Genomic DNA, 24,693 nt, shown 5'->3' with positions numbered 1-24,693 from the left:
ACTGGAGCACACAGGGGGGTACTCAGACCCTAAACGAGGTCAAGAATCCACTGGACTGAGTTAATTAACTGATTGCGGTCTGGACTATAGGTCCTATCCCACCAAAGTCCCGACTGAAGACAACAGCCCAATGAGGGGTTTAGAAAGCCACCGCACAGGCAGAGATATCCCACGGGCCAGCGTCTGTGGGCAAAAGGGCTCTCCCGGCATCCACAAAGCCGGGGAGCAGACTCCCATCGCTGAAGCGCAGGCAGCCCAAATACACAACACGGTACAGGAGAAAGGCCAAGACCACCGAACCGCGTGGAGGAACCAGATGCAGCCGGCTGCGGGCACTGACCACCATCAACCTGGTTTACCAGAGACTTGTGTGTGTCAATAACAGTGAGTACAACAGTGCCATCCGGCCGTGCACCACCCTGCACCAGCTACCCCCAACGGGTCCCGGGGCCAACATCCCTGCCCACGGAGGGGTTAACAACTTGCTGCATAAACATCTCCCACGGGTGCCCCGTAACTGCAGCGGTGGTGTCTACCTTCACCACATCCCATGGGTGGTGTCACGAACTCAAGCGCGGCTCCGGCCATGCACCTACCTAACCCCCACCAAAAGCGCCAGCATCCCCTTTCAGAGCAAAGTGACCCCCGGGTCCGAAGGCGCTCAAGCCACCCACCAAGAAGCCCGGATCCGAGCGGCTCGGCTGCAGCCGAGCGCGGGGCGGTACTCTTACAGCTGTCCTCACCCTGGGGTCCAGATACCCCGACTGTGCACGGCCTCCATACCGGATTCTCGCTGTCGGCACTGGCGGGCTACAACCCTGTACCGGTCCACTTAAGTTCTCCCGCGACCGGATCTCCGTCGCCTGTGGCCCTGCTCTGCCGTTTGCCACCTAGTGAGCTCAGGTAGTCCGGTAGTCCGGGAGCTGCAACCCCTGACTACACTTCACTCCTCTCACTTCCTCTGTCAGCACGAAGCTGTTGTGTTCCCTCCCCTGACATCTCCGAACCGCTATGTGGGCGTCACCATCTGCCTGGGCCCGTCCACTGGTGTGTCCCTATTGTCCTAGGGGGGTGACTAGGCTTTGTGGGCCTGTGTGTGGGGTTGTGTTGGTAGGACAAGGAGGAGGGGATCCTGTATCTTGAAGATTGATGCAGTCTCCTGTGACAACCTGGTTTTGCCAGGGCGTCACACAGGTACTGTTCGTATGCTAATAAAGTTTGTTAAAAGGCTTCAGCGCTGTCAATCTACAAGCTTTATTGCATGTGGAAAATACCTGTACACAGCTTATTTTTAATAACCAGAGTAGGTAAAGCAGACAGCTGGGGGCTGGTATTATCAGGCTGGGAAAATTCATGGTTATTTGTCCCTTAACAGCTTAAAAATAGCAGCCTGTAGCCTTTCCAAAAGAGGTACATCCATTGGCTATGCCAATTCTGGTGCTTTTCCCGGCTCTTGCCAATTGCCCTGGTGCAAAGGCAATTTGAAAAATACTTTGGAGGTTGGTATCAGCTGTGAATTGACAGATGGCATCAAGCCCAGGGGTTAGTGTAATGGATAAGCATCAGACATCCCCATTACTAACCAAGTGAAGTGTTAAAACATACTCACATTGGGAAAAAAAGTTACTTGAATAAAGATTCTCCCACACTTCCTCTTTTACCAATCTAGTAATTCAAAAGAAATCCTTTGACATAATCCAATGGTGTAATGTCTAACAATGGCCATCAATTCCTATGGAGCTTCGTTCTCAGAACGAGGCTCCATGGGTTACTGCTGAACAGTGGCAGCCTGTAATTTCTCATGCTCATGAGAAATTTCTTGGTCTACCGCTAACCGGTGGTGACCTATGGAGCCTCTTCTTCATTACTAACCCCTGAACCTGATACCAGCTATAAATTCAAAGCTTACATCAACCCCAAAAGTATTAGCCCAATTGCCACCACACCAGGGCAATTGGGAAGAGCAGGGAAAAGCGCAAGAATTGGCACATCTAATGGAGGCACCACTTCTGGGGTGGCTGTGGGCTGGTATTTTTAGGCTGGGAAGGGCCAAATAACTATGTGCTTTCCCAGCCGCCTAATAATTCCAGCCCCCAGCTGTCTGCTTTACCTTGGTTGGTTATCAAAAATAGAGGGGACCCCATATCATTTTTTTAAATATAATATGTATTTTTAATATAATATATTTATTTTTTCTCAGCAGCATCTAAGCATCATCCCCATGCTGAAAGCTTGTTTATTGTCTGTGGTGCAACCTTCCAATAAACTTTATTCTGCTTCTGAACAGCATCCAAACTCTGAATTCGACCACAGACTTTCTTGAGTAATCCGTGTTTGAGTTCCCGGATACTAGGTGTCCGATATAAACCCCGAACTTTACCGTTTGGGTTCACACATCCCTACTTGCAACCTAAAAGGATTATCTACTTTAGACAACACCTGTCTATAGACTGTGTTACAGCTTCATAGACAAACCCATGGCTATCAGCCAAAGCAGACAGCAATTGCAAAGACCGGCCCTCTTTCTGACGAACCTTCTACTGTATCTATGTGTCATATCGATGCTACATATATTTTCAGTCAGTGTCATTTAAAAGACTTTTCTGGGCTACATATCACTGTGACATTAGTCCCTACCAATAATGTAGCTGTGCTAGTGTGCCTGAAAGGACAACTTGCTCATAGTGATTTGCCTCCACAGAGCCCCGATGCGCGTTTCACCACATTGCTTTTTCAAGGGCGAGGTGGCCACTAGCACTGCTACATTACTAGCTGGAACTACTGTCACTGTGATATTTGATAATTATTATTATTATTTGTACTAGCTGGACATTATTATTACTTACAGTCTGCTTCATATTTTTAAACTGATCTCTTATGTTTTGATGTCCTCCCAGATAAGTTTTTCTCCTTTTTCTGACCTGGTCACACATGTGATTTATTTACCATTGATGCGGCTTTAATTTAATTTTGTTTAATAAAGATATATTGTTTTTACCTTTACTATTTTAGGTGGTTTTGGTTGCACCAGTTAGCCTCTTTGCATCAATGTTCCTTAAGAGTACTCCACTACTTTACCACTTTATTCTTTATTAGGGAGAGCCCACCTTGTAGTATGGCTCTTAACCTAGTTATCCTTTTGTGCTTAATGAATCTCCTGTTGATAATAGTCACTCTATATGACTGCAGATTGCCAAGATGTGAGCCTGAGCACATGTTTAGCCTGTGCAAGTGGAGGCTCATGTGACCGCATGTATGTGATTTGCACAGTAAGGGTTGGAGTCATATCTGCTTCTTTTAGTGAAATATTGAGAGAAACATAGGAGGGTATAATCATCATGTGAGCTAACTATGCAAATTACATACATGTGGTCTTGTAACCAGAGAGTCATTGGTAATACAGGGAAATCGTGACAGTGTGCACATCGCACACAGTCATGATTCAGCAGGATGCAATCACCTAGAGTAACTGTAGACCTGTTTTTCGCAGCCCAGAAAACCTCTATAGTGTTCTACACAAGTACCCCATATGTTTTTTTGGAAATACAACCTCATTTTGTGTTTATTTGACTTCAGTCATAAAGGGCAGAAGTGGGAGCAAGTTTACAATCCTTGCAGTGGAGTAATGTAAAGCCTATGGACCTAAATGTAAAATCTATAAAAGCCCCCTTACCTTGTGTCACTTTTAGCACCGGGGTCCTCCTATCTGCTCCCCCTATATGTACACCGCTGAACCCATGTAATCTCTGAGGATACCATGACTGAAAGATTCATAAAGTAATAGACATTATTAATGCCACGCGGCCTTCTCCTCAGGCATCAAGTAGAACTCCTAGATCTGAAATGTGATGATATAGTATGGACATAATACTAATAAAGTACATAATAATCTAAAAAGATGTCAACTAAAAGGAGCACGTTCCATGCAGATTATTCATTCAGGTCCATATGGCTGGTTATAATAAAGATCATTATGAAGCTTGGCCTTTGTTACCCATATAAAGGCTCCATCTGCAAAGTAATTTCTGATGATGTAGAAGGGCTTTTTATGACCTATCACCGCTATTTCTGCTGGGTTTGCATACCTTTTACAAGTTTTTACAATGTATACTTTTTATATAAATGCAGTCCTATTCAGGTTGGCTTGGATGCAAGAGAAGATTGGCGGATAGCTTATTTTGGCAAACAAGATCCTGGCATTGAGCCCAGATGACAAGAATTCAGCACTGCCTGGGACAGGCTCCGGGGAATCCTAAATAAGGAAATAAGTCAGGGATACAGTGTGGTCTAAGATTTCACGGCAGCTTAGGAAAACTTGTCAGCCTCCCTGATCTACTCTGAAACCAGTTAATGGGACAATAGTGAGTCGGTTTTCCAAGATAACTGGACCATTAGGAAAAGCTGAATTTATAGAGTTAGCCTATTTCCAAAGTCTCTAAATTAGTTCAGATGAAGTCAGCAATACGAACGTGAGGAACAGAAGTTGTCCCACCACATCAATGGTGTGCAGAGCACTGATTACTTAAGAGAGTGTTACTGACTTCACAGCTCATTAAGGGTTGGTTCAGATGGTTGGACCACCCATTGACCAGGGAATAATCCCAGTGTGTAAGGGAAGACCTGTCTGCACTAAGAGGTGTTACAAGTGCTGTAACTTAACCACTTGTCGAAAATCTTACTGCTTAGCTAACCATCACGTAGGCCAATGCACCTAGGTGAATGTTTATGTAGCTGGTTCAGGAACAATAGAAACTGCTTCACCAGCAACTTTAGATTACATGCATTATAGTTTGGTAGAATAATACCAGCATCACATTTGATTTTCTTATTGACCATAGTGAATTATAAAGCCCATCATACATAGATGACTATCAGCTGAACAATGGTATGGTCAATGGTTTGACCAGAGGCCAACTCAACCAACTCTGCTATACACAGGAGTGCTGGTTTGGCCGAGCGCTCCTTTTTTCTCTATAAAAGAGCTGTTGCTAGAAATATTTAGTGGCAGCTTATCTCAGGAAGAATAAAATGATCGGCAGTTTGAATTCAGAAAAGTCCCATCAATATCTTCCCCAAAAATCAGCTGTCTGGTGCTCCAATACTCTTCATGCTGTTGGCTGTGTGACGCCCTGGGCAAGCCAGGGGTCACAGGTCACAACACCACCACACCCTACACCCCAGTTAGGAACACCAAGGCTAACCTAAAATCCTTGTTGCCTTCCTCCAGGGGCTGATGTCCACACCAGGGGGTGGGCCAGGCGGTTGGCTCCGCCCACCGAGGAGTTCACAGCCCTGGAGGCGGGAAAACCAGGCAGATGAGTTGGAGAGTTCAAGCTAGGGGAGTGAAGGAGAAGGAAGTGGTAGAGGAGCTTGAGAGTAGTGACAGAAAAAGTAACAGTTTGTAAAGCCTGAAGCTGGTCCGGGTGTGTGCCCCGGACTGAGACAGCAAGGTCAGCAGACGGCGGTGACTGTCTGCAGGGGGACTGCTTGGAGGTTGCTGGAAGGACCGCGGACGGGTGGTGGCCCGGCGGTACCGGAGCGGTATACGAAGAGCAGTCAGCACCATTGGCAGGGGCCTTTCGGATCCCGGCAAGGCTAGGAGTCGCCGTGAATTTGCCAAATCCGTTAGTGAAGGGGAGCTCTGGGTCTCCCAACAACCAAGTCCCGATTGAAGGCAACAGTCCAACCGTTGGAGAGAGACACTGCCACCGCCAGGGCACCAGTTTCTCAGGGCCAGCGCCTGCGGGCAAAGTAGGGCTCCTCCGGCCCATATCCAAGCCGGGGAGCGGGTTACCGGTGGGAACCCATCGCAACCATCATCATCTTAGGTGCAGGAAAAGGGACCGTCACCGTCAACTACTGGGGAAAAGCAAGTGCAGCCATCCATGGGAACCGTCTTTCCAGCCGTGTGTTTTACCGAGAACTGTGTCATCGTCTCAGGCTGAGTGAGTACCACAGTGCCGCAAGGCACAGCGCTGCCCCCGCGTCCCTGCACCCCACCAAGCCCTGCATCACCCACCTCATCACTGGGCCCCGGGACAACAACCCCCTACCCACGGAGGGGAGAACCAACAACTTTGCTGCTCCCTGTCATCAGTCCCCGGGATCCCCATACAGAGCAGCGGTGGTGTCAACAAATCACCACAACCGTGGGTGGCGTCACGGACAATAAACTATCCCAAAAACCCATCCCCTTTCACTCACGGGCGAGGAGCGCCGCTCGAGTCCCCGGGATCCGGCCCATCGCTCGAGCCAGCGAGCAGCAGCAGCAGGCCGCAGCAGCCGCAGCGGCAGCCGGACCCGAGCAGTGGGAGAGCGCGGCGTCCCCTCCTCCGCCCGCGACAGCTGCACCAGTCGACATTGTTAGGATTCGTGTATGAGGGTCTTGAAGAGTTTCATAATATCAATATTTATATCTAAAAAAAATAGCACAGGTACTTTTTGAGTAAAATGGATCAGTGGCTGTAAAATATCCAATATCTGAATGATGGCTTTGCAATGCAAAATAAATGTCTGTCAAGACCAGACCTGGGCAAGGGGCGGCCCGCGGGCCACATCCGGCCCGCGGCTACTCTCTGTGACCGGCCCGCTTGGCTCAGGGCGTCCTTGCTGGCCGGTCACTGATGAGGGCAATCTGAGCTGTTGTCCGGAGCTCCAGGCTACGGGAGGCGCGTGGTCAGATTGCCCTCATCACACGCTGTGTGCCGGGTAGGAAACAGAGGACAGATCCTGCAGCTCCACACAGTCAGTGCAGGCAGCGGAACGCAGGAATCTCTCCTCTGTTCCCTGAGGCAGCTTTCTCTGTGACACACGCGCGTCCTGATATCATTAGTACGGCTCGCGTGTGTCATTTGAAAAGTTCACGCCCGGCAGGAGAAGCTGCAGCAGCGGGACCCGTACAGAGAGAAGCAGCGGCTCCTATGAATATAGTTTCGGCGCAGCCTGTGCATGTGAAAGAGAAGCCGCTCAGCGGGGGGCTCGTACGGAGGTGCCTGAGGAGGGGACAATAAGAAGAGAGGTGAGTAATTACTAGTAACCTGCGGGGGCAATGGGGGGGCGGGGGTTAACTGTTGACAAATATTTGGGGTGTAGTGGTGTAGTATATGGGAATGTAGTTTTACAGGTGTGGTATATGGGGGGGTAGTGGTGTACTATATAGTGGTGTAGTGGTGTAGTATAATACAGGTGTATATAGGGGTGTAGTGGTGTAGTATAATACAGGTGTATATAGGGATATAGGGGTGTAGTGGTGTAGTATATAGTGGTATAGTATATAGAGGTGTAGTTTATTACAGGTGTATTGTATAGGGATGTATATTACAGGTGTAGTATGTGGCAGGTGTAGTGATGTAGTATATGGGGATTGTATGTGTACGTATGTATACATTGTGTGTATGTGTATATATATTATATACACACACAGTATATATGCGTGTGTGTGTATGTATATATACATATATATTGTGAGGTATCAACCGGCTGTATTACAAAAGGCCGGTATGTTTTGCAGAAGCGTGGGTGCTCTGCAATGTGAAACTGGCTGGGACCTGTGGTTCCACAGGATTGCATTCATGCAGAGCCATGGAAGGGTGTGTGATGCTGATTACACACTCCTTACCACCTGTGGGTGTGGCTCCAGGGGTTAAAGCAATCCTGTCTCTGAACCTGGGTAGATAGTGTCGAGGGCAGTCTAGGGAGAGACTGGCTCTAGACTTCCAGTGTGTGTGCTGGAGATGGAGAGAGCAGAAGCAGGGTGTTTTGCACTCCTCCGGAGACCTTCTTCTGAAGGAAGGGGCTTTTAGGTCCATGTGTAAAGCCATGTGGCTGGAGCCAGGGGGACCCTGGAAAGGACACTAGCCACCTTAAGAGGAAGGTAACTGGGATTGGACCTGGGGTCTGGATACTGACAAGGGTCAGTGACACATGGGTGGCAGTCCAAAAGTGTGTGGACTTTATATTATGTGTTGGTCTTTGAGGAGAAAGCCAACGAACGGCATCTTTATGTTATGTGACCTGATATGGTTTATGGACCTGTTAATAAACCAGATGGTCTGTTAAAGAGACCAATTACTCTGGCGTGCTTTAATCCCGCTACCTGATGTGTGGCCCACATACACTTGGGGCCCACATTGTCACAATATATATATATATATATATTGTAACGTTGCGCCCTGCAACGTGGGGGTTCCACTCGCTTGCAACGGTGTGAGGTAGCTTCAGCAACATATGCACACAGTTTCTTTAGAACAATTCCGGCAGTTTATTTAAAAACACTCTCAGCATAAACTGCTCTTAAACATAAACGATCCACGTACCGTGGGCATCCAGTCCATTACAAGTCCATAGTGGAAGTTTAGCAACTTCCCCACTCTCTGGCACCTGCCAGCGTACAGCTCTAGCCGAGGTACCTTCCAGCACCCAGGGCCCTCTGCAGACCCCTGTCTGTCTCTCCTTCCGGAGAGATTCAGCCCTACAGCCCTGGCCTGGCTGCACTCACCTCAGACTCAATATCAGAGCCTTGTTTTCAACCTCCACACAGGCTGAAACACCCAGAGCTCCTGGCTCTGCTCTAACTTGTTTCCAGTCCACACACTGGACGTCTGGAGCTAGTCTCTCTCTAGACTGCCCTAGACACACTCCACCCAGGTTCAGAGACAGGATTGCTTTAACCCCTTCAGCCACACCCACAGTTGGTAAGGAGTGTGTAATCAGCATCACACACCCTTCCATGGCTCTGCATGTAATGCAATCCTGTGGAACCACAGGTCCCAGCCAGCTTCACATTGCAGAGCACCCACGCTTCTGCAAAACATACCGGCCCTTTGTAATACAGCCGGTTGATACCTCACAATATATATACATATATATATATATATATATATATATATATATATGTAGAACCGAGTTAATTATATTAGTCTGACCCTCTAAAACCATCCCAACTTCTCATGCGGCCCTATGGGAAAATTAATTGCCCACCCCTGGTCAAGACCCAATTTTCATCAGGATGAGCTGTTTACCGGTGGCTCCAGAAATGAAACTCATGTTGATCAGTTAATAACCAGAGCAGCTCCAATCTGATGAAATCATAAATAAAATATTTAATTATCTGACTATACGATGAAATATAACTTTATGCAGAATGAAAATGACCCAAAAGTGGACACCTCAATGTCTTGTGGGCCAATGTTACATAATGACCTTAACAAACGCTCTACAACATGAACCTTATATTGTCGCAAAGTTGAGCAAGAAAAACACAGTGTCGTTCTACACAGAAAATGAAGGTTTCATCTGCAACATCATATGCTTTGCTAGAAATGTAAAGGGTTCTCATCTGAACCACCCTTCTTCCTATGCTCTGGTATAGTATGTGAACATCATAGAGGGATTGTTCTGGGGGAATTTCCGTCACCATCTGTTACATTCTACTGTATTTCCCAAATCCCACGGTGATCACAATTGGAAAAATCCTCTGACCAGATGATTTATAGAAGTGAGGCAGAATCGCAGTTGTCAGACGCGTTTGGCATTGCTTTTCTCTAGGCAACAGTGATATCAAACAGGAAAATTGTTACTAATCTGTTTCCTACTGACCTTAAATAAGGGTCGACCATCCCCATAAAGACAAACTAGTGTTAATAGATCTACAAGTGTCTGATGTCTATGCCATGTCTTCATACTGGACTCTGACAATTGGAAGATTAGCACTTTGTAGTATTGCATAGCCTGGAGGATATAATGAGAACATTTATAGTGTTGCCTACAAACCTGCCTTACAGGACAAGTACAGTCCCGTGTATTGAATCGTGTCAAGCAATATGTTTATAAGAGATTGAGTGATGACAGAACATGAGATAATAGCTCACAACACTCATGTATGGATTTTCTTTGTTACATTTTTTTTAGAAAATTGCTGTGCCACACAAGAGGAGACAGGGAGACGGCATACCTTCTGTATCAATACAAGAGAACCTGGGGGAAAGAATGTTTTCATGTTCAAGTTGTATCATAAAATAACTACATCAGGAGGGCACAACCTTCGGCCCGAGGGCCACATGCACCCCGTCATCCTATATTATCTGGCCCACATTAGATACATTGTCTTTGTCCTAATGGTTTATAACTGTTAGTGTGGGAACACCTTCATTTGCTTGGATTTTGCCATTCAGCACCACACAATATTGTGCTCAAATAACACCAACATACAGTAACCTAATAACAGCTCTTTACATAAAGTAATACAGTGGCATTTCACGGCAATGGTGAAATAATTCTGTTATACACATCATGTTCATTTTAATGGCAGTCAAAAGCCTTAGATGCCGTACAGGTGATACCCCCATGACACTCTCCCAGCACCCTTATATTCTGCATTTGGTAAGATAATTAAAGGGAACCTGTCAGGTGCAATATGCACCAAGAACCACAAGCAGTTCAGGGTGCATATTTCTAATCCTTTCCTAACTGTCCCTATATCTAGAAGCATATGTAAAGAGATCTTTAGAAAGTATTTTTAAAGATCCTTTATGATATGCTAATGAGCACAGGGACTAGTCCCGTGAGCATGCTAACATGCTATTCAATGCACATTGCCTAGCGTCATCAGCGGTCACCACATCAGAACGCCAGGCAGTGCGCATGATCAGAAGTCACAGACTATGAAGCTAGGTGTACGTGTCACAGCTTCAGAGAGGTTTAGTGCACATGACCGGAAATGCCATGAATTCTGATTCATTCGCACTGACACTGAGCCCAGTGTTCTAAGGTGATGCAACGGACTCAGGTCAGCGCACATGGATCAGAAATCCCAGCATTTCCGGTCATGCGCACTTGACCTCTCTGAAGCTGGGATGCGTACAACCGGTTTCATAGTGTGCATGACCAGAAGTGCGGTGATCATGCGCATTGCCTGGTGTTCTGATGCGGTGACAACAGACACTGGTACGCGCGTCACCACTGATGATGCTAGGCAATGGGCATTGACTAGCATGTTACCACGCCCCTGTGGGTGTGCTAACATGCTAAGAGGATGGAATGAGCGTAGGAACTAATGTCCTTGTGACTAGTCCCGCGTTCATTAGCATAGTGTGACGCCCCTGAGGGCGCAAATATGCCCCCTTGTGTTCTACTGCGTATCCTCTCCTGCCACTACTGTCACATACAGAACACTGACTATAATCCTAGTAATATGTCAAATCTGGCATACAAATTGATAGAAGATTTGAAATTTTTTTATTAAACAATAAGGATGATGTGTGAAACAAACAACGTTTCGGTCACTAGACCTTCCTCAGATTCACACAAAGATTTGTAATGTATGGCTCCTGGAATGGTGAACTGCATATGAAAATCGCATCTCTGGGTCTCTAATGTCCTGATCATTATAGATCCAGAGATGCGATTTTCACGAGCAGTGCATCATTCCAGGAGCTATACATTACAAATCTTTGTGTGAATCTGAGGAAGGTCTAGTGACCAAAACGTTGTTTGTGTCACACATCATCCTGCTTGTTTAATAAAAATTCTCAAATCTTCTATCAATTTGTGTGCCGGATTTGAGATATTTCTGAGTAATGGGGTTGGACCCTGTCTGAGCACCAAAAACAAAGGTATTCCAGGAGTGAGATTCTTCTGAGTCCTTGACTATAATTCTACTAACCATGGTTAAGAATTAGTATTCAAAATGTAAGATTTCATAGCCACAGATCTACATCCTATTGTATGGAATCTCATACCCGGTGAATGTCTGTGTACTGCCCAAATTTGTTATCGGTCAGCACACATACCCACTGTATCATTCTCGTATCCGACATTTTCATGTCAATGGATTTGTGAGACTCTAGGGGTCTGAGTGCTATTACATAAAATATCAGACAGCACTCTGACATTTCACAAGGATGCATCAATGCACTTGTACTTTTAGATCTTTTTTTGGCAGCCGGATCCAGTTATTATTAGGCTCAAATCCCATCCACTTTGCATTTCTGAAGCAGTGACAATACACATCATCAAAAACTCACCAAAAACTGATTGTGAGCATACAGTCTTATGTCCCCTTCACGGGTGAGCACAAAAAACGCAAGTGCAGCTTTTTCCATTTTATCCATCTCTGTGACCAACCGTGTGTACATGTGCTATCCGTATGGCATCCATGTGTATGTGTGTGCCACCCGTGTGACATCCATGTGACACATACTAGAAAAAAATGCATGACACTGCATATAATGGTATTTATGCGTTAAAGATGTGCAAAGATAGATCGATCGATAGATAGATAGATAGATAGATAGATATTACAGCTATCAACCAAATAAATAAGTAATAATTAAATGAAAAAAATTGCCATGGAGTCCCTCACCATTTTTATAGCCAGCAAAGGTAAAGCAGACAGCTGTGGGCTAATATTATCCGGCTGGGAAGGTCCATGGTTATTTGGCCCTTTCCCAACCTAAAAACACCAGCTCACAGCTGCTTCAGAAATGGCGCATCTCCCTGATGCCCTGGTATGGTGGAAATTAGGGTAATGGTAGTTCCTTTCCCAAGAAGCAGCACAAAAACTAGTGCATGCTCTTATTCTCTCCCGCCTAAACTATTGCAACCTCCTGCTCTGTGCCCTCCGTTCTAACAGTCTTGCACCCCTACAATCTATTTTAAACTATGCTGCCCAACTAATCCACCTATCCCCCCGCTAGTCCCCAACCTCTCCTCTCTGCCAATCGCTTCACTGGCTTCCCATTGCTCAACGACTCAAGTTCAAAACACTAACCATGACCTACAAAGCCATCCACAACCTGTCTCCTCCCTACATCTGTGACCTAGTCTCCCGGTACTTACCCTCACGTAACCTCGATCCTCACAAGATTTCCTTCTCTACTCACCTCTCATCTCCTCTTCTCACCATCGCATCCAAGATTTCACCCGTGCATCCCCCATACTCTGGAATGCTCTGCCACAACATATCAGACTCTCGCCTACTTTGACGAGCTTCAAAAGGAACCTGAAAACCCACTTCTTCTGACAACGCTACAAACTGCACTAACCCTCAGTCTGATATAGCGCCGCATGACCATCTCTAACCTCACCTACTGTATCCTCACCCATCCCTTGTAGACTGTGATAGTTTGGTTGTTGGGGATCCCACCGTTTTTTTCAAAATCTGGCAGGCCACCCTCTGAAGGTTACAGACTGGCTCTAGATATATTTAGGGGCTCTTCCACTGCCTGGGTATTGTTGATTTTCTCTGTTGTCCTAAAGAGAATATTTAATCAACATTGCTTCTTGGTGATAGTGTGGCAAAAAAAAAGATTCTTCTCTTATCTCCATTTCGAATATTCCGGGGCTGCTTCCACCCCCTACCCTATGCTGATACATGTGTTGTGACACTCACCACCTGGCCAGGTGAGTGTATTCAATTGCACTTATCCACTGTATATCACCGGATAAGACTCTATTTGCGCTATTTTCTCCACAGTATTTCTTTCTGTTTGACGAGTCCTTGTAGACTGTGAGCCCTCGCGGGCAGGGTACTCTATCCTCCTGTACCTGTCTGTGCCTTGATTTGTTTATGATTATTGTACTTGTCCCTATGATGTATACCCCTTTCACATATAAAGCGCCATGAAATAAATGACGCTATAATTATTATTATTATTATTAATAATAATGTCAGCTGTGTAGTGTCAGCTGGCATCAAGCCATTTGCTAGTAATGAAGAGGTGTCTATCAGACATTCCTATTACTATCCTGGTAATAACACAAAAAGGGACACACAAACAACATTCTTTATCAAAATAAAAACTCCCCAAAACTTTCCCTTGTTCCCCACTTTATTGCAAATTAAAATAAAATTCCAAGCAAGTCCACTTTAAATCTGCCGTAAACCACCGAATCTATCTCAGTCCACAAAGATGTAAACCTGAAAAAAAATACAAACATACAAACACTGAAAAATAAAACAAGACCCTTATCCTCATTCACCACTTTATAAACAAAAACAAACAGATCACTATCGCATCAAAAATGCATCGCGTTTAGATGCGTTTTTTTTCCAGAAGATGCAGATTTGGTGCAAGAATTTGGTGTATAAATTTCAGCACCAAATCTGCATCTCCTGGCAAAATATTGCATCAAATCTGTATCGCGTATTGATGCGTTTTTTGCCAGGAAATGGAGTATTGATGCAGAAATTTGGTGTATAAATTTCAGCACCATACTGCATCTCTTGACAAAAATAAACACGTTTTTTGTCTGCCAGGAGATAGAGGTCTCGTTGAACAGAATGAGTTCACCTGAGGTGAGGTCACTGAGTTCAATGAGATCACCTGAGGTCAGTGTACCTGCGGTCACAGGTGCGGTACCATGGGAACCTCCAGCTAGCTGTGACCTCAGATAAAGTGAGTGATGTCACCGCTCACAGCTTCAGCTCAGTCAGTCTGTGCCTGAAGACACAGCGTGTGGTCATGTTCTGTTCCTTCATGCTGCGACTTCAATATGTAGCAGAGCCAGGATTGTCGTGGGACCTCATGTGGATTACATTGGAACTGGGTGTTTGGAGTTAATAAATCGATGAAGCATTTTTTTGTATTTTATGTAAAATAAAGGATTTTTTCTCTGTGTTTATTTCTTTTCACTTACAGTATTAGTAATGGGGGGTTGTCTCATAGACACCTTCCATTACTAATCTAGGGCTTAGTGACAGCTGTGAGCTTAACCTTGAACCGGATTTTGTTTTTAAATTTGACTGGACCCACTGAACCTGAATATCTGCAGGTTCGCCTATCTCTACTGAAAGGGCCAAATAGTCATAGATCTCTCCAGCCTGATAATATCAGCCCACAACTGTCTGCTTTACCTTGGCCGGCTATTACAAATGGGGGGACAAGCCACATGTGTGGTTTTGTATGCGCACCTGTGAAGGGGGCCTTAAGGCTACTTTACATTAGTCGATATATTGTGCGATGCATCGTTGGGGTCACGGATTTTGTGACGCACTTCCGTCATTCGTAACGACATCTCCTCATGTGACAGCTCCTTGCGAGTCCAACCGATGCCTAATCGTTTGAAATTCGGCCATCGTGTACTCATCGTTTAATTCCATAAAATCGTTCAGTTTAGTCTTAATGAACGACACATTGCAAAGTGTGACACCGTGTAATCGGCCATCCTCGTAGTTGTTTGTGACGTCAGTAAACGTTCAGGGCGTATTTGTGGTTTTAAATAATCACGCCTAATCTAATCGGATTGGTTGTAGCAGATGTGTTTTGATTGGTTATTACTGTTATAACATACGGAGCTGTAGTCATGATGTGTGAACATTCAGCTTTGGCGTCATGCACAGTGTTTTATAGTGCATTATTCCTAATTTTTCTTACGTTTGTTTGTTCGCTGGATTTTCCGCCCTCACTCCTTGTTATCCCTTTTTTGTGGTAAGTTGTTATATGCCAATCTTTCCTTTTTGGATCAAAATCGACATTAACCAGACCACAAACAACAAACAAGAATGATGCTAAGGACACACGAGGCAACAAAGACAGACGCAGAAGAGAAACAATATATATGGGATCTAACCAATCAACCACATTAGCAGAACTGGATTGAGCAGGTCAGAAGAATTCAGGGCGTGCAACAATCCAGACAACGTCACAGAGGGCTGTATAGTTTGCCTAATTACGCCCATATAAAAGACAGATTGACCAAAGGAAAACATGTGTGAAGCCTTTTGGACGTCCGCCATGGCCAATCAATATATCGATGAGCGCTTTGTGGTCGTTTGACAACACTCAACGTGTGACACATGGACAACTACCTATCAGCGGTACAAACAAAAAAAAAAAGACTTTGCCAAATAAATCGCACGATGGATTGACTCGTGTAAAGCAGCCTTAAGTCTGTGAACTAAATAACCTCCACTGATACATTACAGCAAACTTTTAGGATACAAGAGAGATTCTATTCTGGATACACTTAAAGCAAGCACAAGAATTAGATATGTGCAGTCTGTATATGTGAACTAAAGCGAGTCAACAGTGCAAACTCCAACTGCAGTACGACTGTAGAGTAGGTATGATGCCATGCTCCACAAACACCAGTAGGGGGAGACAATAAACCATATATTAAGGTTATAGGCAGAAGTAGCTTTTTTTTTTTTTCTTGCAAGAGTGCCGTGATTAAAATGTGAGATTTAACTTCCTTCATTGGCTAAACTATGGATTAATTTAGCTAAAGACTATGTTCTCATCAGAATGACTTTACTGGTAAGTAAGTAGCACTCTGGGGGATTTTGCTTTTTAGATTTTATTGTAATGTAATTTTTAATATTATTATTTTGATCATTGTGTCATGTGTAATACTGGGGTCTACATAAATTTTGTAGATTTCTTTAAAATAATTTGACAATATAATTTAAGAGGACCTGTCACTTGCCATAAATATGAGGTTTTGGTTTGGTTTCTTTTACCAGGAATAAAAACTGGTTTCCTTTAATCTGAAGTTATTTTTTGTTCCTATGTATCTATATTCCCAAGTTATTACCTGTATATAAATTTAATTGTATTAGGCAAATGAGGTGTTAGTTGAGGATAACACCCAATTGGCTAGCAAGAGTAGATTTACTGTACATACAGGAAAGAGGGTCCATATCTCAGGAATGTGAACACAAAGAAGTCTAATGACTGCTGATCGTCACACCTCTGTGTTTTTACATGGATTGTGATTAGTGTTGAGCGGATCCAAACTGTAAAAATCCGGATCCGCGCGGTTTCAGCGTCCGATCCGGGTCCGACCCGTACGAGGGAATCCGGCTGCACGATCTGGATCTGGGATTTTTTTTTTCTTTCTCTCTCTCTCGTCCGGATCGGATCCGGACTTCTTTTCCAACCCACGACGGATCCGCCGGACCTGGATTATTAGAAGTCCGCTCAACTCTAATTGTGATCCATTTTTACCGTCAGCACAGATGTACAAGGTCAATGTCATTCGTGTGACATACATGTGACGTGTGCCAGAATTATATGCATTCAACAAATTGATATTTCTTATGTATTAAAGATATGCAAAGATGATAGATTAAAAAAATAAATAAATAAAAAAATAAACAGAAAAGACATACAGCACTCCATGTGAACAGGTGTGTACCTGATCATGATATATAATAACAAGAAAAGGGGAACAGCCACACACTGAAATGCCCAACTACTAAAAAAGATCTAATAAAAATTTGAGGTGTTTTGCCTATCAAAATGGCCATTTCCATACTTGCCCAGTAGGCACGCCACGGCAATCTCATTATACTGGGTCCTACTCTTCCTTACTGCCTTTCTTTGGGTTTTAAAAAACCTACATATATGGACGAAGAGAGACCTGTTACTAAAGTGTAAAAACAGCTGTGGTTAATGGGGGAGCAAGGGATTGGGTGCATGGTCAGTCAATTGGACATGATTCCATATGTAATACAAAAAAGTCTCATAGAGTAAGACCCAGTATAAAGAGGATGCCGTGACATGGCTTCTGGGCAGGTATGAAAATGGCCATTTTAATATGAAAACATCTCATATTTTTATTAGATCTTTTTTAGTAGTTAGATAGACAATACATAGTTATACAAATTTTACAGCTGTTAACCAAATAAATAAATAATTCAAAGACAAAAACAACATTGGGTCTCCCCATTTTTGTTAACCAGGAAAGGTAAAGCAGACATCTGTGAGCTGGTATTATCAGGCTGGGAAGGTTCATGGTTATTTGTCCCTTTCCAGCCTAAAAATAGCAGACCTCAGCCACCAAAGAAGTGGCGCATCCATCAGATCCACCAATTCTGCTGTTTCGCCTTGGCTCTTACGGATTGTCCTGGTTCGTTGGCAATCAGGGTAATGGCAGTTGGGGTTGATGTCAACTGTGTAGGGTCAGCTGGCATCAAGCCCTGGTGTTAGTAATGGAGAGGCATCTCTCAGACACCCCCATAACTAACCCAGTAAGAAAACAGAAGAAAAACAAAAAGCACACACAAAAAAGTTTATCTGAAAAAACACTCCCCAACTCTTCTCCTAATTCACCAATTTATTTAAAAACAAATCTGAAGGTCTGCTGTAGTCCAGGATTCCGATGTAGTCCAGCAAATCCAATGTAGTCTACAAATGGAGACCTGAAAGACATAAAAAGAGAGAGACAGAAACTAGACTGTTCCTCATTTACCAATTTATTAGAAAGCAAAGTTCTTATGTGCGACATAGTCCAGCAGTTCCTACGACACACCTGAATTATGTAAATGAAAGGCTATAGTGTTTGAGAATGAGGCTCCATAGACTTTGAGCAGCAACCAGTTGCTGCTCACACTATGATTCGTGACTGTGATGAGCGGTGACGTCAATATAGACCAATCCTGACACACTCTCAGATGGTGCTCCCACTGCCTCTGTTTATCTTTAGCAGGAACCAGAATTTGATGTTGGCATGAGCAGGGAGAGTGTACAGTAAGCATACCTAGCAGGAGAGGGCAGCACTGCCAACCCACTTGCTGAAAGAAAATGATTGTAATTTTTTAAGGTACCCCCACATACTTTTGGCCTATTTTTAGCCTGTAATTAGAATTGGTCATCACATGTCTGATAGGTGGAGGGTATGACACACAATCAGCTGTTTCCAGTGCTGGCAGTGCTGCACATCTGCTTTCTAATTGAGTCAATAAGATATGTGCAATATTTGGTTGTGGCCACTATAGAGTTGACTGAGCTGTGCTGTGCAACTCCACAACTGAGCACATAATAATAATACATTTTATTTGTATAGCACCAACATATTCCGCAGCACTTTACAATCCGGTGGGGGGGTTGTATAGACAAAAACAAAACAAAATAGTACAAAATTTAACAGCTACAGTAGGACTGAGGGCCTTGCTCGAAAGCTTACAATCTCTGGGAAGATCAGATTGGCAGGGGTGCTGGGTGATACACCCCCACCAATGTGATACTGTATTAATGACCTAACCTAAGAATAGGCCACCAATATAAAGTATTGGGGAGCTCCTTTAACCCTGTCACAATCTTTGACTTACATGTATGTCAAAGGTCATGTCCCTGCCTCTGATTTGGGCTCGCACGCTGAACCACCATCTTTCCTGGCCAATAATGGCTGATTTATTCAGCCAACACATGCCTTTAACAGCCATGGGAGGAGTGACTCTGACAGTGGCATTTAACTTGCGCCAGCAGAGGGGCACGTCTTTCCACATGCTCATCGGTGTGCCCTTGACATGATTGCAGGGTGGTGAAGTGGTGTCATGACAGCCAGGGGTCTGCTGAAATCCCCCGTGCCATTATGATTCCTTTGTGAAAGCCAGGGATCACCTGGCATTCATAGGAGATCATGATTTTCACTATACATAGCATTGTTAATACACTACTATGTTTAGCACATGCAATCTGATAATCGCAGATTCAAGTCCTCTAAGAGGACTATTAAAAATAGTAAAAAGTAAAAAAAGTCTTACAAAATATGAAAAAAAGTTCAAATCAGCCACCTTTTGCCTCATTAAAAATAAAACAATTAAACAATACACATATGTGGAATCGTAAAAGCCTGATCTTTGAAAATATAAAATAAATTAATTAGATCGATAAACGGCATAACAAGAAAAAAATGGAAATCCCAAAATGGTATTAGTAAACGTCAGCTTAGGGCACCAAAAATAAGCCATCACACAGCCCCATATCCCAAAAATTTAAAGCTTTATGGGTTTAGTAAAATGGCAACACAAGCAATATTTTTTTTTCTACCACTTTCAGAATTTGTTTTGCCACTTAAATAAAAATAAATATATACATATTTGGTATCTGTGTAATTATACTGACCTGGAGGATCATATTATCAGGTCAGTTTTACCATATAGTGTAAATGGTAAGTAAAAAAAATAAAAAAAACATTGTGGAATTTCCCTTTTTTTGTAAATACAACACTGTTGGAAATTCCACCTTCCAGTGCATCACATGAAAATGAATGGTGTCTTTCAAAAGTACAACTGGTCCAGCAAAAAACAAGCCCTCAAATGACTATCTCTCTTTGGAGAAGAAGAGGTAAAAACATATTTACATTCAGCCAAGTATGCATTTTAGGGTTGGAAGGAATACCAGGGTCTCACCAATGGGACCTGTACCTATTTCAAGAACAGGGCCCTACTGTGCACTGCTTACAGTGGAGAGGTGCTCGAATTTTTATACAAATGAGTGGGAATCCTTACCATTTCTCCAGTAACAGTAGTGCACGTCACATCCCTATTCTCTGTATAGATGAAGGTCCTGTTAGTGGGATCTGCATCTAATATACATTTAGAGGTGAGAGCAACCATGCCTCTGACGCTGCGCATTCATTAGCATGTTAGTAGCATACCCAAAGGGGCATGATTATATGCTAAGGTTGGCTGACTAGCCAAGGGAACTAATGCCCTTGCGATTAGTCCCTGGCCTCATTAGCATATCACAAAGGATCTTTAGAAATACTTTTTCTAAAGATCCCTTTATCTAAGCTACTATAGGCTGGAACTGCTAGGCAGGGATTAGAAATATGCAGCCAGAACCACTCTTGGTTCTGTGTGCATAAAGGACCTCACAGGTTCCCTTTAACAGCTGCTGTTGGTTATAGATGCTCATATCTAAGCTGTGCACTTTGAAAGGAGCCAATTGTAGCTGTGGTGTTAGCTGCATATGAGTTGCTTAGAGTGTTTTAATGTTTCTTTTTTGTGTTTATTTCCCCTTGCCTGTCTTCCTACCCTTGTGTTGGATTACTGCACTGGTGAAACTAGTCCTCTCGCTGGCCTTCTCACTAGCCAGGGTGAGTTCAGGGCAAGGAAGAGCCTGGGCAAGTGACCGTCAATGGGGTGAAAGAACCCATATAGGGATGTTACGGAGTACAAGGATCAGCCTCAGGTGAGTGTAGGAGGAGATCCTGCTGCCTTTTTGTGTTTATTTCCCCTTGTCTGTCTTCCTACCTTTGTGTTGGATTATTGCAGTGGTAAGACTAGCGTTCTTGCAGTTCTTCTCACTAGCCAAGATGAGTTCAGGGCAAGCGAAGCCCTAGGAAAATGACCATTGATGGAGTGAAAGAACCCATATAGAGACGTTAGGGAGTGCAGGGATCAGCCTCAGATGAGAGTAGGAAGTGATCTTGTTGCCCTCTCCCTAGCCCCAGGCCCAACCGTTGTATCGTGTTCTCGGTGTACCCTGTTTGTTGCGGTGCTCACTGAGGATTCCCTTTTTACTGGCGGAACCTCGGTAGCTCATTGCATGACAGAAAGGGCCTTTAAACAAGCAATAACTTGTATATTGTCACTCAAAGGTCATTATGGGTCGAAATGTTGTAGTAGTTTACACCCTGTACAGTTTTTTTGGACTGTGTCTGCTAAATCTGACTATATTTAAGTTTGTGCCCTCTGTACTGTGTGTTTGCCTTCCAACAGCAATTCTTTCTGTACAACTACCTAAGGAGTCAGCAATTGGTTAACAGAAGTCCGAGTACTGAGATATTTGGCATTTGCTGACTTCTGAATATATCTAAAGCTAAATCAGACGTAAACCATTTTTAATTTTGTTATCTGGTACTTGGGCACATCACGATGACACATTTGTAGATAGAAACCAACAAGGAATCAGCATCTTTTACCAGTAAAATAAATTGTGGTCAGGCTGAGTGACACGACTAAATGACGGGATCGGATTATATGACTCGTCTACGGCTCGTGCTCTCCTTCCATTCTACAACCCAATGGATAATGCACTTAGTTCTAAAAACGTATAAAAATCCTACTTTTCATTGTAACCTTGAGAAATAATGAAATTTAAATGTCTCGGGCTATTGTGCCTTTCTATTAATTTAACAGTTTTGTCCCTTCTTTCATCTTTTAGGCTTTTTTTTGTAATTTATATCTTTCACCCCCTATCAAAGACCAGATATGAGGAAATCAATATTAATTCTATCAAGAAGTGACCGGCTATATAATACATCTCTTTATAAGAGTGATTGAGAAGTGCAGAGGAGGGAGGTGGAGTAGTATGTGTATCTCTGTCATTAGAGCTCATCTGTTCAGCAGAATGGTTCCCTAGAGTATGCCTGCGATATTCATGCCAGCAGTTTTCTCTGTGGTTTCTAAGGATCATGAAATATTACAGTGATCAATAATAGCCTGTAACTGGCAGCCATCTGACTCCACATATAACGTTCCTTTCATTGTAAAGGGTTGGGTACACAGCACCCTCTCTCTTACAGTACAAATCTGCTTTCTACTTTCTGATTGTCAAGGAGTATAGTTTTTTTTTTCCAAGAAAGAGCACCACTCATGGTCCTGGGCTATATCCGGTATTGCAGCTTTGCCACTTTCTCCTTAATGAGGAACTGCAATACTAGAATCAACCTATTTTAAAAGAAAGGTGCTTTTTTTGGAAAAAAAAATGACTTCTGGGTAAATGCTTTGAAGACTTCTAGAAAAAAAATTAAGTTATATAAAAGAATCGCCATCTTGGTCCTAATAGGACCCTTGCATCTAGGTATTGGAACCTCTCATTGAACGTGACGGTCTTGAAGTGTTATGTTTATGAAATTGTCACGGTCATCTCCCTGCTGTTTTGAGACTAGTGTCAGCCTTAATACTGGAGCCTCCCATATCCATCCTGACTCCTCATTTAAAGGAAGTTTACTTTCCTTTGGCGTCTCATGAGTTAATTTCAGGTTTTGTTGCTTTAGGTCCACGCCTATTTAGGTTAAATACTGGAGCCTTCACAGCAGTCCTTGCTGCTGTTAGGCTGAGACCGCACTTTGCGTTTCCACCTGCGTTTCAGCTGCTTTTTAGGTCCGTTTTGAGAAGCACCTTTTTCATGCCAAAAGGCATGCATTTTGATTTTCCAGCAAAGTCAATGGAAAATGGTGATTTTCAGACCGCACTCTGCGTTTCTAAACGCTGCGTTTAATTTGCATATTTTGTGGCAAAAACCATGCGTTCAATGAAGCAGCATGTCAGTTGTTTTTGCCATTTTAGGTGCGTTTTGCTAACATTGAAGTCAATGAGAAATGGCAAAAAACAAGATTCCTTCAAATTCCTGCGTTTTACCTGCTTTTTCAGTGCAGAAAACAAGCGTTTTGGACTTCAAAATAATGATTTGATATGTCCCTTTACACACATAATCCGACAATTACATTTGAGAAAAATATGCATTTATTGCTATATTAGCGATAAACTGTATATTACCGCTATAATTTTATTAAATATATCTATTTTCATTATTTTTTCCATTAATATAGACTTGATCCTTTTTTTTCTCTTTTTTCATTCTATATGACTGATTAAACTTTATTTAGCAGTGTCTTGTTCAAAACGCAGGTGAAAAAGCATGCAAAAAGCGCTGAAAACGCATCAAAAAAGCGGTAAATACGCATGTGTTTTCAGCGCTAAAGTTCAGAAAAAGGCAACTTTGGACAAATCAATTAAGCCAAAAACGTGCGTTTAGAAATGCAAGTAGGTGAATGCAAAGTGTGGTCTCAGCCTTAAGCCCACTTTACACGTTGCAATTAGGGTATGTGCGCACGTTGCTTTTTACCTGCTTTTTACCTGCTTTTTTGCTGCTTTTTCTTCTGCGCTGTTTAATGCCAAAATGGATGCGTTCTTCTATTCAAGCAAAGTCTATGGGAATTTGGGTTTCTTGTTCACACTATGTTGTTCAAAATGCTGCCTTTTTGTGGCAGAACTTTGGTCAAAAACTCAGCTTTTCAAAGAAGCAACATGTCAATTGTTTTTGCCATTTGGGTTTTGCACTGCAAAGCTGAGTTTTTGACCAAAGTTCTGCCACAAAAAGGCAGCATTTTGAACAACATAGTGTGAACAAGAAACCCAAATTCCCATAGACTTTGCTTGAATAGAAGAACACATCCATTTTGGCATTAAACAGCGCAGAAGAAAAAGCAGCAAAAAAGCAGGTAAAAAGCAGGTAAAAAGCAACGTGCGCACATACCCTTAGTTGTACAATAGCATTTGCGATGTGACACGCCCAGGTTGCATACGGGATCTTATGAGATTGCACGTTGGTCGTTCATTTGCTGTCACACGTGCGTTAGTAGTCTATGTTAAATTGGTCAATTTTGTGTGCGATCCTTTAGATCATGTGTTCTGTGACGTATGCATTGGGCACCTTTTTTTTTTTTTTATTTATTGACTTGACAAGTGTGTGTAATGTGTAGGGATGCGTGTTTACTATGTCATCTGCCGTTCAGCTCTGCTACATGGCCGCTGACAGCAGACACAGACAGCCATGTAGCAGCGCTGAATGGCAGATGACAGCAGACACAGACAGAGCCGCACTGTCAGAATGAACTCGGGTGAACCTCACCCGACTTCATTGTCATGCTGCGGCTCTGTCTGTGTCGCGTCCTGATTAGCGGTCACCAGTGAAGGTGAAGTGATGGGCCAGGGAGGCCTCTGGCTGTGTAGTCGTGGCTTCAAGGCACATCCCTGGTTCCATCACTCCTTTCATGTTGGGGGACAGTTTGCTGAGACAATGGAGATCAGTATCTTCGTCGGAGAGTGTACAAACAGTCCTCAGGCAGAAGTTGCTTGCAATAAAAGATAACATTTATTGGCACCAAACAAATCCGGACAGCAAATACGGCAGTTTTCTGTGGAGCTGGGGACAACCTGTCCAAACGCGCCCTCTAGTG

This window comes from Anomaloglossus baeobatrachus, chromosome 5, assembly GCF_048569485.1.
Source record: "Anomaloglossus baeobatrachus isolate aAnoBae1 chromosome 5, aAnoBae1.hap1, whole genome shotgun sequence".
Classification (NCBI taxonomy): Eukaryota; Metazoa; Chordata; class Amphibia; order Anura; family Aromobatidae; genus Anomaloglossus; species Anomaloglossus baeobatrachus.
Note: the sequence above shows the minus strand (reverse complement) of the source record.